Genomic DNA, 17517 nt, shown 5'->3' on the forward strand with positions numbered 1-17517 from the left:
ATTTCATCATCAGCCCGGTCCAATTATAATCAAACGCTAATTATTAGTGGCGCAAATTCAATTGTACTGCATATTTCCAATAGTGAAGAAATACATGTCCTTAAAAGTGCATGAATTATACCGGTACATGTTCAATTATTGGGTACAAATGTATGATGAAAATTGAAGATTTGATATGCAGTATGATGAAATTTTAATTTCAGTTCTTGATATCACTATTAGTAAGTCTATACAGGGATTTCACTTCTCGACTTTTCATAAAACCAGAGTTAAGAATACAATTTTACATTTCTCAGTTTACGTTTCAATTTTTATATTGCATTTGTCACAGATTCAGTCTCTACATGAGAGTTCTTTCTGCTACATTTCAATTTTCTCTAATATCTCATGGGGTTTTGAATTCAAAATCCAGTTCTTTGGTGTGATACTTATAGTTATGCTTTAGCTCAGAAAGAAGAGGCAGAGGCTGACCTGAAGGCCCAGCACCTAATGTCACATCTTAGTTCATGTTTAAGTGCTCTTTAGGTGGTGCTGGAGAATGCTTTACGCTGACACCAATTTCTATCTTTGTCATTGTTCAACTTACAGGCATAGGGCCTGATTTTAAAAGCATTTACTTGAGTAAAACTGGGTTTTACTCGAGTAAATGCACTTTACTTGAGTAAGTGGGCTTTTAAAAATTGCCAAAATATATGCCATTGAATTGTCCATAGGATTTACTCATGTAAGTGCACTTTACTCAAGCCAATGACTTTTGAAAATTGCTACAATAGTAGTTACATTTATGCGGGTAACTCCTTTTGAAAATCACTCCCAAGCTGTCCATTGCCAGGAAAACCATGCATATAAGTTTTGTAGTATCAGAAATAATGGCACATACATCCAGTGGTAATTTTCTAGAAAAAAAAAAAAAAAGGTATCAAATCAGGGAAAACGGCAGCCTCTATTTCCACTCCAGCTGCCAACAGGGAAAAGAAAAAAAGCTCAAAAAGGTTCCAACTCGATGCTCTAGCATGACCTGGCAGAGAATCACCACTGCATCTGTCGACCTCATTGGATACAGCAAGATGGGGTCCATTCCTGTATCCGACTTTCCCTAAGCATGTATTTTGCTATCTTGCAGAAGCTTATACGTGCAACTTGACCAGCAATGGAGAGTTTGGCGCCCAAGTTGGAAAGCACAGACATGGAAATCAGCAAAGACACAAATACACACACATACTCTCCAACACACACTGCCTTCTTGTTTCACATACACACCCACACCAGCAGGGGTGGATTCTGGGTAAAGATCGGCCCGGGGATTTTCCGCCCAGGCCGGCCCAGGATATACCCCGTGGTCTGATGAGCACGGCTCTGTCGCGGCCGCGCTCGGCAACCCACGTGACCAGAGCAACCGGCCCACCAGGGGATGCCCGATCCCCCGATAGGCCAATCTGCCCCTGCACACCAGCACAATCCTCTATTTCATGTATACATGCAGATACAACAGAATTTCTGTCACCAATATAGAAAACACACACCCAGACACATTCACACACAGCCAAATTCAAGCCATCTCTCAAATAGAAACAAACAACTTCAAATTCAGACTCGAAGCCTGAACTTCAGATGGGACACTGATTCAATCCCCTACCCACTTCTCTCCAGGCCAACCAGCAGGAAGAGAGGTTTTTGGGGTTTTTTCCTGCTGACTCAGCCTCTAGCTCTGCAATGATACCGTTTGGCAGCATATGGCCGGATTTTCAAAGCCCTAGGTGCGCAAATTCCGGCCTTTATGCGCGTGGCCGGGCCTTGTGTGCGCCGGGCGAATTTTCAAAAAGGCCTGGCCACTCGCATAAAGGCCAGCACGCGAATAAGTGCCAGGCATCTTCGAAGGGCCGGGCCGGGACAGCGCCATTGATCGGGAGCTGAAGTAAGCGGTGAAACCAAGAAATACAAAAAGAAAAAGGTAGGGTTTAGGGGGTGGGGAGGAGAGGAGAGGAGAATTGGAGTGGACTGGGAGGGAACTGGGGAAGGCTGGACTGTGTCGCCACACGGGAATTGCAGAAGACCCCCTCTCCCCTTGCGAGCGCCACCCGCCCAAACGCGCGCGGATAATAAAATCTGGTGCATACGTGCGCACGGCCCACGTATTTGATAACATGCGCACTTGTACTTTATAAAATTTACCCCATAAGTTTTAGTGCAGTTGTGTTGGCAGGGTTTGCTCTGGGGCTTTATTACATAGCCTTTGTTTTCAGTGTGTGCACTAAATGTGTATACTAAGGACAGTGCATATTAGGACACAGGCCCCTGTACATACATGTAAGTACATCTCTCCCTCTCCTCCTGTGCACTATACACTAATCATGATTCATTTATTGCAGCTTTTAAGGATGTGGACAATCCTGTTCTGAACTACAGCAATGACAATAAGACCAATTAAGTATTGGCAAGAAAGGACAGAGTGCCATTTCAGCACTGCTGACTGGACATCCTGTACATCACCTTCACAAATGATGCACAGGGAGCATAATAAGGCACTCTCAGAAGGTGGTGAATCAGTTCATACCTGGCCCATTTTCCAGGAAGCATGGTTTTTAACATATAGTACATACCTTCTGTTCTGCTACAAACTTCTCTTCTGTAACAGTAATTCCACATTTGGTACATACGTTTCTTTAGCCCAATCTGAGGAATGCTGCCCTTTAAGTTGATTGCCATAGCTTAAGGAGGTGGCAGTGGGCTGAATGGTGTGGCCATTCTATTGGCAATGCTAGGTTGCCAGAGCAGGAGTTGGTGACTCCATATGAGCCTATGGGCTGTTGCGGAAAGACACTGGGGGGCTGACAAGAGTGATAATGACACATAGGCGTACCTGTGCAATTACAGGGCCCTTTATGTTATCACACGATGAGGTCACATGTGGGCATCCTTACCAACCTCCGAAAGAGCCCCAACTTTCTTACAGGGTATGGCAATGCCAAGCTAATTAAGTACAGAAATGTTAAACCACAGCGATCTGACAGAGTTTGGACAGCTCTATCACAGCATGATCTATTTTTATAAAATGTATTACACAATATTGGCTGTCCCAACAAAAACAGCTTCATTGACTTCAACAGGGGAAGGTGCTGGCAAGGTTCAAAACAGCAATGGCCAGGAGATGAAGGGTCACACCCTTAGCATCAGAGCCAACTAGGGAACTGGAAGTATACAGGACCCAGAGTCATAAGAGACCAAAAAGGGAGAACTAGCGAACTGGGTTGGTCAAAGCCAGACTAAATGGGGGTTGCTGGGAACAAGAAGTTATTCACAGCAACCAAAAAGCTACCCAATCTATCTGGTCAAGTGACTGCCTTCCCAACTGCCAAGCTGCCTAGTCCCAAGCCCCCATTTTCACTACTTGGAGCTTCAGTTCCAGTAACTGCTGCACTCAGATCCAGCTCCAAGTCCCAGATTCAGTATCATATTCCAGCTTCCGACTCCAGCTCCTGTTCCAGGTTCAAGGTTCAGCTCCAAGTTCCAGCACAGGCTCCAGTTCCTGTCCCAATTCTGGTTCCATTTTCCAGCGTCAGTCTTTTCCATCTATTCCTCAGCAGTCCTCTAGATCACTCAGTTTTCAACTCTTTATCAAGAAGAAAGGTTTCTAAATGTGTAGGATCATAGAAGATAAACTTATTTCCATTTAAAGTAATGCAACACTTGCATGGAAATTTAAGTATAAACAATGCACCTAACGACAAAACCCTGTCTTTTAATGCTAGAAATTGTTTTCTTTTCATCTGGGTGGGTCTGGCCACATCTGGAAAAACCTGGATTTTACTTCCACAGAAGAGAAAATCCTTGTTTTTAAAGTATCTTTGTAGAATTAAGCTTTTATCAATCTCACTATTGAAAGTTACTATGAGGGTAGCTCTTGTAGGAAAGTCATCTATTGAAGCTTCTAAAAAAGAAGTCAAATTCGGGCTACCTCCTTGTATCATATCTACTCCAACCTCAGGACCCAAAGGACTAATTTTAGATCTAGGAACATAAAATATCTTAGTTAACACTATTTCTCTACTTGTAGAAATTTGTAAAACCTCACCCAGATATTTCCGAAGCAACTCTGTTGCTGACAATAGTCTAGTAATTGGAAAGTTTAAAAAAACGAAGATTTTTAGATCTAATTACATTTTCTAAACTCTCTAGCTGTCTGGACATTACCAAGCTATCCTTAACAAATGCTGTATTAGCAGCTTGTAGATTAGAAACTTGTAAATTTACAGCCATTTGATTACTTTCCAAACTAGTTAATCGAGATGCATGATCCTGAAGTGAATTTTTTATTTCATTATTAAAAGAACCAAACTGAGTCATAGCCTGAGCTAATAATTTTTGCATACTGTTTACTGACTTCCAGACATCAAGCAGGGTCACATTATTTAAATCAGGTATTTCTAAATTAGAAGCTTCTATTATTCCATCGGATATGGCTGCAGGTCGAGACATATCCAAGCCTTCCACTGCAGCAGCCATTTCCTTATTTTCAGGAATTGAATCAATTGAGGAAACACTTAAAACATTACCAGATCTAGAATCTTGGTTCCGAGGTGATGAATGGTAGCCGGGACTCTGTATTGAGCCTGAGGAAAAAGATACATCTGGGTTAGGATTTAGGGAAGCATCATTCATTCTACGTATTATATTACTATCCATGGGCCCCCTAACCGCCCCAGAAGTTGGAACGGAAAGAAATGCCTTAATTTTCCTTTTCCTGCCCTTCTCTGTACTTTCTCCAGTGCAACTATATCTTTTTTAAGGTGCGGTGACCAGAATTGAAAAACGGTATTCAAGGTGTGATCTAATCATTGAGCGATACAGAGGCATTATTACATCCTTCATTTTATTTGCCATTCCCTTCCTAATAATTCCTTACATTCTGTTTTCTTTTTTCACTACCACAGCACATTGAGTTGACAATTTAAATATAATATCAACTATGACACCCAGATCTTTTTCCTGGGTGGCAACTCCAAAAATGGAACCTAACTTTGTAGTTGCAGCATGGTTATTTTTCTCTATATGCATCAACTTGCACTTGCCACATTAAGTTTCATAGTCTTAAAAGGTCCTCCTGCAATTTCTTACAATCTGATTGTGATTTAACTACTCTGAATAATTTTTGTCATCTGCAAAATTGATCACCTCACTCATCGTACCTCCTTCCAGATCATGTATAAATATATTAAAAATTACTGGTTTAAATATAGAATGTGAAAACAGCCCATTTAATCCTACTCTCTGTTTCCTGACTTTTAACCAGTTTGCAATCCACAAAAGGACATCACTTCCTATCCCTTGGCTTTTTAGTTTTCTTAGAAGCCTCTCATGAGGGACTTTGTCAAATGCCTTCTGAAAATCCAAATACACCACATCTACTGTTTCATCTTTATCCACATGCTTATTCACCCCTTCAAAAAAATGTAGTAGATTTGTGAGGCAAGACTTCCCTTGGGTAAATCCATGCTGGCTCTATCCCTATGGGACCCGAACGTTGATCCCCAGGCCTGGAGGCACAAACTTAGTCTGACTCCAGCCTTTTCATAAGCAGATTAAAATGTATTTGGTAATTACCGCAAACAAACATTAGTAGACTGCTTTATCTTCAGAACAGTGTACTCTCATTACCCATAGTCTTGTACCACTTCCTTCAGAACTCACAACTTCTTTACAGCTCAGTGCTTGGACAGCATTATTCTGCAGGAGCTGACTTCCTCCTGGAGACCTGGGCCTGGTCTCACTATCTCCACCTGGATCCCCGCCCACAGAGCTCTTTCTCTTTCAAGGGGAATTAAGGTGGACCATGCATCTAGCCTGGTCCTGCATGGGTTTAAGGGGAAAACAGGAGCACTGCATCACAGTCCCATTAAATCATGTCTATTTATATGTTCTGTGATTTTAATCTTTACAATAGTTTTCACAATTTTTCCCGGCACTGAAGTCAGGAACACCTTGAGAGCCCTTTTTATATATCAGGCTTATATTGGCCACCTTGCAGTCTTCAGGTACAATGAATGATTTTAATGATAGGATACAAATTAATTATAATAGGTCTGAAATTTCATTTTTTTTCTGCAAAACTCTGGACATAGTTAATTATTTAATTAATTAATTAATTAAACCTAGGGCAGAACTTAGAGCTCTAGATTCAGATGTTATAGCACCCAACTAGAGACAGTTCACCAATCTCATTTTGAGGGGGTGTAACAAGGCAACAAAGTTGAAAACAATAAATACACAAAAAACAGATTGTAAAAATTAAAGATAAGGAAGAAAACATCTTGACTTCCAGTTCGGACATCAGGCAGAGGGTTTTCCAGTTCTATGGGAATCTGCACTGTGTAGACACTTCCATTATGAATGAGGAGATTAATAAATACTTAAATGAGACTGCACTTCCAACTTCCTGGATCGGTAAATTCAAACTACAGAAGTACTTCAGGTCATTACGGACCTTAAGGTTGAGAAAGCACCAGGTTTAGATGGCTAAACAGCAACATTTTATAAAACATTTGCGTCTAGCATAGTCTCCTACATGACTAGAATGTTTAATTCCCTTAGGGGTGCAGTTAAAAAAAAAAGTCTGCACGTCCATTTGAGTGCAGTTCCCGGCACGCGCACATGGACACAGCTATTTTATAACATGCACGCGTCAGCGAGTGCATGTTATAAAGTAGGATTCCCACGTGCACATGCGCGCCAGATTTTAATATCCGCGCGCGCATGTGCAGGCGGGTGGCCTCTTCCATGTGTGTGTGGGGGTATTTTCTAATTTACACATGGTGACATGATTTTCATTTTTCCCAGGTCCCCCCCCCAAAATTTGCCAAAATTCACTGGGCCATCGGTGCCATTCACTGGGCCATCGACGCCATTTTGATTACTAGCAGCTGAAGGCCCGAGAGCGGGAGATTGCTCCCGGGACCCCCCTCTGGACTACCAGTGAATTTTGGCAAGTTTTAGGGGGTTGGGAGGGTGGGGGGGGGGGTTGCAATGAATCACATTTGGAGGGTTGGGGTGGGTTTGGGTTTTTTTTTTTTTTTTTTACAACCCCTCGTCTGCCCTCCCCTCCGGGTTCGGTCCACTCCAGGGACTTTCTGTAAGTCTTGGGGGGGGGGGGGGGGGGGCAAGTCTTAGGGTGCAACCACACTGCGCTGGTTCACCTATAACTAGGGCTTCTTTCAAGCCCTACTCTAAAAATCCTGAAAATCAAGCCAGGGCTTATTTTCAGCGTAGGGTTTATTATCGGGGAAACACGGTACTTTATCCAAACCAATTTGGATTCAGAAAAACTCTCTCAACAGTAACCTTAAGCATCTCCCTAACTGACCCTGTACTACAGGAGTTTGACAACAATGAATCATATATCCTGGTACTAATTAATCTAACAGCAGCATTCGACAAAGTTGACCATACCCTGCTGTACCACCAACTGAGAGAAATTAGAATAGACTGAATTGTCAACAATTCTTTTCCTTCCTAACAGCTCGATCCAGTAAAGTCCGTGGGAGAGCGGACTAACGCCTGCTCTCCCGGCGCGCGCACCGGCCCCTCGCCGGTGCGCGCGATCCAGTATTTAAATTAGGCGACGCGGTGCAAACGAGGAAAAAGAGGCGCTAGGGACACTAGCGCGTCCCTAGCGCCTCCTTTTGGCCTGGAGCGGCGGCTGTCAGCGGGTTTGACAGCCGACGCTCAATTTTGCCGGCGTCGGTTCTTGAGCCCGCTGACAGCCACGGGCTCGGAAACCGGACGCCGGCAAAATTGAGCGTCCGGTTTTCGGCCCGACAGCCGCGGGCCGAATTCAAAATTTTTTTATTTTTTTTTTTACTTTTTTTTTACTTTTGGGGACCTCCGACTTAATATCGCTATGATATTAAGTCGGAGGGTGCACAGAAAAGCAGTTTTTACTGCTTTTCTGTGCACTTCCCTGGCGCCGGAAGAAATTAGCGCCGACCTTTGGGCGGCGCTAATTTCTTAGAGTAAAATGTGCGGCTTGGCTGCACATTTTACTTACTGGATCGCTCAGGAATACCTAATAGCGCCCTCAACATGCATTTGCATGTTGAGGGCGCTATTAGGTGCCGCGGGTGGGCCGCGTGTTTTCCTCCCCTTACTGAATAAGGGGTAAGGGAAAACACGCGTCCAGAGCAGGGTGACAGTGCGCTCCGACGGAGCACACTTTACTGGATCGACCTGTAAGTGATAGGACATTCCAAGTCAAATTAGGCAATCAAATTTCTGACACCTTCCCAATCGATACAGGTGGCCCCCAAGGTTCAGCACTCTCAGCCACACTATTCAACATTTATTTACTGCCTATGGGGCGGATTTTCAGAGCCCTGCTCGCGTAAATCCGCCCAAAACCGGGCGGATTTACGCGAGCAGGGCCCTGCGCGCCAGTAAGCCTATTTTACATAGGCCTACCGGCGCGCGCAGAGCCCCGGGACTCGCGTAAGTCCCGGGGTTTTCGGAGGGGGCGTGTCGGGGGCGGGCCCGAACCGCGCGGCGTTTTCGGGGCGTGTCGGGAGCGTTCCGGGGGCGGACCCGGGGGCGTGGCTACGGCCCGGGGGCGTGGCCGCGCCCTCTGGACCCGCCCCCAGGTCGCATCCCGGCGCGCAGGAGGCCCGCTGACGCGCGGGGATTTACGCCTCCCTCTGGGAGGCGTAAATCCCCCGACAAAGGTAAGGGGGGGTTTAGACAGGGCCAGGCGGGTGGGTTAGGTAGGGGAAGGGAGGGGAAGGTGAGGGGAGGGCAAAGGAAAGTTCCATCCGAGGCCGCTCCGATTTCGGAGCGGCCTCGGAGGGAACGGGGGTAGGCTGCGCGGCTCGGCGCGCGCCGGCTATACAAAATCCATAGCCTTGCGCGCGCCGATCCAGGTTTTTAGCAGATACGCGCGGCTCCGCGCGTATCTACTAAAATCCAGCGTACTTTTGTTTGCGCCTGGAGCGCAAACAAAAGTAGGCTATTCACGCTCCTTTTAAAATCCGCCCCTATATGCGCACTACTAGCAAATCTAGGAAATCAACATCTTCCTATATGCAGACGACATACAATTCTACATCCCCTTTGATAAAACATTTGAAAAAATTACATCATCTCTGTCAACCTATATGAAGGCCATACATTAAACTTTCTCAACTGAAGCTAACTCTAAACCCCCAAAAAATGAAATAGTGTGGTTAAGGAGAGATACCACGATAATCAAACCGCCAGCCTTAGACCTAGGAATTATAAATATCACTCTCTCAGATCAAGTATAAGACCTAGGAATACAGATTGATGAGAGCTTCACTATGAAAAAGCAAATTAATCAAAACAGGATACTCCAAGCTGAGAATATTACATCGGTTGAAACCATTGCTAACAATACTGTTCCTGGTCGCTGCATCTCAAAAAAGATATAGTTGCGATGGAGAAGGTACAGAGAAGGGCAACCAAAATGATAAAGGGGATGGAACAGCTCCCCTATGAGGAAAGGCTGAAGGGGTTAGGGCTGTTCAGCTTGGAGAAGAGACGGCTGAGGGGGGATATGATAGAGGTCTTTAAGATCATGAGAGGTCTTGAACGAGTAGATGTGAATCGATTATTTACACTTTCAAATAATAGAAGGACTAAGGGGCATTCCATGAAGTTAGCAAGTAGCACATTTAAGACTAATCGGAGAAAATTCTTTTTCACTCAACACACAATAAAGCTCTGGAATTTGTTGCTAGAGGATGTGGTTAGTGCAGTTGGAGTAACTGGGTTCAAAAAAGGTTTGGATAAGTTCTTGGAGGAGAAGGCCATTAACTGCTATTAATCAAGTTTACTTAGGGAATATCCACTGCTATTAATTGCATCAGTAACATGGGATATTCTTAGTGTTTGGGTAATTGCCAGGATCTTGTGGCTCTGTTTGGCCTCTGTTGGAAACAGGATGCTGGGCTGGATGGACCCTTGGTCTGACCCAGCATGGCAATTTCTTATGTTCTTATGTTCTTACAGGACTTTCGCACTGTCTTAAAAACTCTAATATTTTCAAACTTAGGGCAGGGTTCATCATTCCTCGCAAAAAAGGCTGCAGCCGTTTGCACCCGTGACGGTGCGATTTCACCGGCTGTGGTGGGGCCGGCTGCAGCCTTTCGCAGCAAATAGCGACACTGTAAAAGGTGTAGCTATTTGTTGCGCTACTGCCTGCGATAATATTCCTCACATTCTCGCCGGCAGTGGTGCCGCGGCTGACTCCTCCTCTACCCTGCCCTGACTCCTCCCCTCCCCCTAATTTGCATTATATCGCATGTGAAAAGGCCCTTTTCACATGCGATATGGCCTTATTGCTTGTGCATGCAATAATGCTTTGAAAAATAACCCCCTTAGATTATTGCAACTCCCTATTACTAGGCCTACCCTCAGGACTACTAAAACCACTACAGTTACTTCAAAATGCCTCTGCTAGACTCTTAATAGAGACAAGGAAATTTGACCACATCACCCGCTCACTGATAGCACTACACTGGCTTCCTGTACAATCCAGAATTCATTATAACGTATTAACTCTAATTTTCAATATCAACAATATTAATCCATGCTTATTAGGCGTGACACTTCAACATCACTCACCACAGAGAACCCTAAGATCACAAAACAAAGGACTTCTAATGGTGCCTTTTACTCAGAACACACACCTAACGCAAATAAGAGACCGAATGTTCTCCATGGCTAGCATCAAGTTGTGGAACTCTCATGACAGAGAGAAAGAGTTTCAAGTGTGAACTGAAAACATGGCTCTTTAGAAATGCATACGATTTAACGTAAAACACCAATATACTGATAACTTCAACTTCAATACTAGAGATAATGTTGGTGAGGCGAACAATAAGCAATAAACAATGTAAAGTAGATTGTTAGTAGAATTATGACTTGTATTTGCAGTTGGGTTGATCTAGAACAGTGGTTCTCAAACTTTTTTGGCCGGGACACACCTGACAGATGGTTCTCACATGCGTGACACACTGAACATGTGACCATCACGGGGCGAAATGTAAACATGCACTCTGCATCCACAGGAATTGTTGCGTTCGTGCCTATTCTCACCCTCACTCCACCCTCTCTACTTTGTGGCAACTTCCTTCGGGTCTGATGGACAGATGCTGCCGTGGCTTCTTCTCGCCATTTTCTTCCTGGAATCCCCGGGCTGGCCTGATGCCACGGATCTGCCATGTTCCTGATGACATAAGGGCACGCGTGCGTGCACGCTCCAGACTTTGTACCAGCAAGGGCGCGAAACTCGGGGGCGTCCCCCTGAAGTGACATCATCCGCTTCCAACATAAAAGGTCTTTGATTGCTTATTCAAATCGAGTTATTGAGGACAAGGGTAGGAATCCCTTCCTCGCAACTCTGCCTCTACAAACTCACCTAGGGGTACCCGCTCCTCAGGGGCCTTGCTCTCCCTCTTCTTGATTTCAGATTGCTGTACGGGATCCAGTACTCGCCCCTCGAGGGCCTACGTTCCTGAAGACTCAGAAGACTTCCATTGCCTGGAGGCGATCGCAGACGTGAACACAGTGAGTCCTATTACAGACAGGAACCGGTACTCACTCCACGAGGGCCCATGTTCCTGATCTCTAAGACTCCCTTCAGTCTAAGACGTTATCGTAGGTACGGAGATCGTGAGTTACCATTGCAGATTGCAGATAGGAACCGGTACTCGCTTCACGAGGGCATATGTTCCTAATACCTTTCTCAGACTCTCTTCTTCCTCAGAAGATATTGCATGCCTATATCTTATGGAATACTATTACAGATTAACAGATAGGCCCTCGTGGAGCGAGTACCAGTTCCTATGTTCCTAAATCTTTCCAGCCTCTCTTCTGTTCCAGAAGCCATCCCATACACAGTTATTGTGAGTTCTATTTCAGACTGCCTATAGGAACCAGTACTCACCTGCGGCTCCTGTTCCTGAATACTGAAGACTCTCTGTTGCATAAGAAGACATTACAGATATCTACAAGTGTGAGTGTATCATCTATCACTGGTTATGTCCAGCATACCCTGTCTACTCACTACCTATAGTCTCTCCTTACAGCTCAGCAACTCAGAGTTCGTAGTTCCAGTATCAGAGGGACTTCAGCCCTGCCGGGCACATCAAATCACTACTGCCACCTCTGATGGTTCTGATGGTTCTTTTTTACTCAACGCACAATTAAACTCTGGAATTTGTTACCAGGGGATGTGGTCAGTGCAGTTAGTATAGCTGTGTTTAAAAAAGGATTGGATAAGTTCTTGGAGGAGAAGTCCATTACCTGCTATTAAGTTCACTTAGAGAATAGCCACTGCCATTAGCAATGGTTACATGGAATAGACTTAGTTTTTGGGTACTTGCCAGGTTCCTATGACCTGGATTGGCCACTGTTGGAAACAGGATGCTGGGCTTGATGGACCCTTGGTCTGACCCAGTATGGCATTTTCTTATGTTCTTATGTTCTTACTTCCAGTCTAATAAAGAACTATCTGTGTTTGTCTCAATACTCCAGCCTAGCCGGTGGTCCCTCTCAGGATCTCCACTTGAGGGAGCTGTCATTTGCCATCGGCCCAGGGATTCACTATTTTTACTAAGTGTTACTCCTTACACTAATAGAGCAGTATTATCATCTGCCACTCTGTGGAAGCCAACCCACATCAGACCATTACTCTTCTCTTTGCAGAAGCTGATCCATATCAGATAGCTAACTCCCCGTGGGGATCATACAGGTTGCTGGCTCATCCTTCTACAGGAACAAAGCATAGAGTTGCTACTCCTTCCCTTTGGGGGAGCAGAGCACTAACAGATTGCTAACTCCCTAGCACGATCTATAACAGACTGCTAAACTCTTCCTCCTGCAGGAGCCTAGCCTATCAGATTGCTATCTCCTCCCCTTGGGAGGAGCTGATCACTACCAGATCGCTCACTCTGCCCTCCTGGCGGGGTGAGCGCTAACAAGAATCCCCTCAACCCCCAGCAATGAGTGCAGAGCAGATCTAGGGCATTACCCTGTACAACTCACCATACAAAAAAGATATTCTGGTTCTGATGACATCCCAGTAAAAGCAAAACAAATTCCTTTTACTACCAGGCACAATAGCCTTCCTTATGAAAAGACAGTAATTTACCACTAATGCATATCCTATTGAGAAAACACAACAAATAAGATTGATACAAATGCCTACATGCTAGTAAAATACCTCACCTCTGTCACACACCCTTCACCAAGTACAGAAAAACCACAAATTATAAATATGGAGACAGAAACTGGAATGGAAAACAAAAAAAGCCACTCTGCATGCAGCGCGAACCTGGAGAAATGGAAAGAGAAATATAGCACCTAACAGACTCTCAGGATTTGCAATAATGCACACAAACTAAACTGCACAAAATTACACCTGTATTATGGAACACACTCAAACAGTAACAACCCTATCTAAGAAATACAACTATTAAACCAGACCCTAAACACTAATACATTTCCTATTGGGAAAACAGAATAAGCCAAGCTGCTATAGAGCCCCACAGAAATAATTGTAAATCTATACTAAAAATGTTACAAAACATCTGCTGAACAGAACAATATCCAACAATTAAAAACTCATAAAAATATTAAAACATGTCCAAATATCAATAAAATATTTCAAAACAGCAGACATCACATAATACCCAATAATTAAAATGGCAGTCAATCAAGAAAAATAAATTTAAAAAACCACCTTTACTTACCCTCTCTAGCAACTCTCCTACTCCTTTCCCTTCCAGGCCAAAAACACTCACCAGAAGCAGCAGTGGCTGCTGAAGCTCTGTCCTCACAGTCATCTTCCTTAGCACTCACAACCAACCAGTCACTCACACACACACACACACCCAATCTGACCCCACAACCAGTCTCGGTCTCTCTCACACCAGTCATCTCCCTGACCAGTCTCTCTCTAAATCACACTCATGGTCTCTCTTATATACAAGCTCTCAATCACACACACATGCTCTCGCACTCACACACACAAGCTCTCACCCATGCATCCATTCACACCCACACACACAAGCTCTCACCCTTGCATCCATTCACACCCAGAGACACAAGCTCTCACTCAGGCACCCATTCACACCCTCAGACACAAGCTCTCACCCAAGCTTCCATTCACACCCACAGACAAGCTCTCACCCAGGCTTCCATTCACACACACACAGACACACACACACAAACAAGCTCTCACCCAAGCACACATTCACACCAGCTCTCACCCAGGCTTCCTTTCACACCCACACACATAAGCTCTCGCCCTTGCATCCATTCACACCAGCTCTCACCCTGACACCCACACACACAAGCTCTCACCCATGCATCCATTCACACCTACAGACACAAGCTCTCACCCAGGCACCCACACACACAAGCTCTCACTCATGCATCCATTCACACCCACAGACACAAGCTCTCACCCAGGCACCCACACACACAAGCTCTCACTCATGCATCCATTCACACCCACAGACACAAGCTCTCACCCATGCATCCATTCACACCCACAGACACAAGCTCTCACCCATGCATCCATTCACACCCACAGACACAAGCTCTCACCCATGCATCCATTCACATCCACAGACACAAGCTCTCACCCAGGCACCCACACACACAAGCTCTCACTCATGCATCCATTCACACCCACAGACAAGCTCTCACCCAGGCTTCCATTCACACACACACACACACACACAAGCTCTCACCCATGCACACATTCACACCCGCTCTTACCCAGGCTTCCATTCACACCCACACACACAAACTCTCACCCAAGCATCCATTCACACCAGCTCTTACCCTGGCACCCATTCACACCCACACACACAAGCTCTCACCCAGGCACCCATTCACACACAGGCACACCAGCTCTCACCAAAAACGTATTCTTCCTTCACTGCAGGGATGGGCTCCAGTTCTGGCGCAGCTTTACTCCGGCGGGCCTTCTTTTTTCGCCGCCAAGGGGATGGGCTCCTGTGGTGGCCTCGGTCGGGGTCAGGTTTCCTCTTCACCGCCAAGAGGATGGGCTTCCGTGGTGGCCTCGGTTGGGGTCGGGTTTCCTCTTCGCCGCCATGGGCTGTGGTGGTCTTGCTTGGTCGGGGTCGGGTTTTCCTCTTCACCGCCATGGGAATGGGCTCCCGTGGCAGCTTTGCTTCGTCGATGTCGGATTTTCCTTTTCGCCGCCACGGTAATGAGCTCTCGTGGCGGCCTTGCTTCGTCAGAGTTCAACACTTCTATTCCTTCCACCCCACCCCCGGGCATTCTGATGCCTGCCTCACCGGCCAATCAAAGGCTTCCTCCCTTCTTCCTACTCCCACTGGCAGATAGAAGGGAGGAGGCTTCCCATTGGGCAGTGGGGGTAGGAAGAAAGGAGGCTTCCAATTGGCCTGCGGGGGCTGGAAAAAGGGAGAAAGAAAGTACAATGGGGCAGTAGGACACCGGGAGATGCGACACACCAGCCGGTGTTTGGCGACACACTGCACCTATTCACACCAGCTCTCACTCTGACACCGGTCCCGAGTTCCCACCATCCACGGCCTCGCGACACACTGGTTGAGAAGCGCTGATCTAGAAAATGGCTGAATATGAACTAGATTATTTATTAGCTGTTGTGTTGACGTAGAACATGTATGAATATGAACCAGAATATGATGTGATGCTGACCCAGAACATGAATGTTGACACAGTATGTGAATGCTGACCATGAATATTAATGCTAATTTTGTAAAGCGTTGTGATCTTGTAAAGCTAATTTTGTAAAGCTGACCATGAATATTAACGCTAATTTTGTAAAGCATTGTGATCTTCTTTTGAAACGCCAGTATATAAAACACCTAAATAAATAAACACTAATACATTTCCAGGAAAAATACAATAAAAACTGAAAAGGAAGATCCCTACACATACCTCGACTAATGAATTGGAGAAGTGCTTATGTGTGAATGTAGAATGGGATCCATTCTGCTGGGGATTCCAGAACCAGAATGTAGACCTGGAATAAACTCATGCAACCCAACTGGTTGGTGGATTCTGGTTCTTGCTGTGAGACTGGGTCTACGTTTTTATTTGAGTTATTAAGAAATTTAAGAGAAGAGGTTTGCAGCTGCTGAAGTTTGTACAATATAAGACTATCTACATTGTGATGCCTGTGAAAAAGAGTGTGTGAAGCTATTTTTCTCCTGTACATAAGAAGACTTTGATGGAACCACAGAACCTGGCATGGTCTGCTCTCATTACATCAGTTAAATAATAACTAGAAGGCAGTTGTTAACAGAGGGTTTAGTCAGCCTTGCAGTATACAGAATACCTAAACCAGCTGTTTGATCAGTGCCTGCTCCCAACCAACCCAGTAACCCAGAATGGGTTTGGAAACCTTCCGTCCAATGCAGCATTACATGTTTAATTTATAAAACCAAACTCATATGAGTACCATGATTAATGCTAAGCTGTGAACGTTTAAGAAGTTAAAACATGGTTTTCGCTCAATGCGTCAATTCAAAAAAGACAACTAGATCCATCTAACTCAAAATATTTAATTTCGACTTATCTAATACTTTTACAAAAACAAATCGACTAGAGGAAAGGTACTGATTCTTTATTAAACTAAGACAAACAGGAATTTGTCCTGAAAATATGGACGTAGGAAAGGGTACAGGTCTCATATACGTACTGCATTGGCTCTGCTCGGTCCCAATCAAAACCAGCTTACATCGACTGTCCTAAACAGCAAGGCACAGGGACAGCAAACAGGCCATGTCAGTGTAGGTCAGCTGCAGCAAACAGAGCAAACCAAAGGTTAACAAACATTCCCGGGAAAAAAAAATTATATATATATACACGCATGGTGAAACCTTTCTGTTGGACAGATTGGATACATTTCAATTGGATACATTTCATGACTAGCTTTCGGGAACTAATATTCCCTTCCTCGGGATTGAATAGAATGGGCAAAAGATGAAGTTTTCCAGAACATATACGTGAAGCCTAACTATTAACAACACACATTCACTTCTCCCTCCAGCACAGGAACAAAATAAATAAAGCACAATGATCCCGCCTCCCCTGGCGGCTTGCGCAAAACAGAACGACACACAGACAGTAACACAACCCCTAAGGCCAACCTAGAGACCCTCACCAGCATAGCCCCGCCCCGTCTGCACCGGGGGCTCCAGAGAAGCCGCCGGCCTAGGGGCGACTGCAGCACGAAGCCCCGCCCCTGTCCTGCTGCGCAGCGCTCAGTGACCTACCGGAGTCCCAGCCAGCGCGTCACAAGTGAGAGAGAGAGAGAGAGGAAGAGAGCGCGAGCTCGTGCGGCTGGGGGAGGGTTGCTGTGACGTGTCACGTGCCGGTGGCTTGGGCATAGAGCAGGCAAAGGAGAGCGAAGCGGTATCCCGGTGAGCGGAGTCTTTTTTTTTTTTTTTCTTTCTTCTACCCCCACCACCAGGTTGAGTGCGTGAGGCT

General features: G+C 45.3%; 1 protein-coding gene and 1 long non-coding RNA gene across 3 annotated transcripts in view; one reads left to right on the forward strand and one right to left on the reverse strand.

Annotated features, from left to right (window-relative positions):
* Positions 1-176: 176 nt before the first annotated feature.
* On the reverse strand, positions 177-17442 carry LOC115085260. Of its 2 annotated transcripts, none has more exons than XR_003854769.1 (4): positions 17304-17442; positions 16727-16826; positions 4554-4610; positions 177-3631 (listed from the first exon to the last, which is right to left on the reverse strand). It is a non-coding gene; the product is annotated as an uncharacterized LOC115085260 (long non-coding RNA). The 2 variants fall into 2 exon arrangements; XR_003854770.1 differs by having other exon boundaries at positions 17192-17320.
* LPIN2 (lipin 2) overlaps positions 17329-17517 on the forward strand; it is a 397530-nt gene continuing 397341 nt past the window's right edge. The window contains exon 1 of the mRNA XM_029591076.1: positions 17329-17450. The gene's annotated coding sequence lies outside the window, so the exon portion shown is untranslated. The remainder of the gene's footprint in view (positions 17451-17517) is intronic.

This window comes from Rhinatrema bivittatum, chromosome 2, assembly GCF_901001135.1.
Source record: "Rhinatrema bivittatum chromosome 2, aRhiBiv1.1, whole genome shotgun sequence".
In the NCBI taxonomy this organism is placed as follows: domain Eukaryota; kingdom Metazoa; phylum Chordata; class Amphibia; order Gymnophiona; family Rhinatrematidae; genus Rhinatrema; species Rhinatrema bivittatum.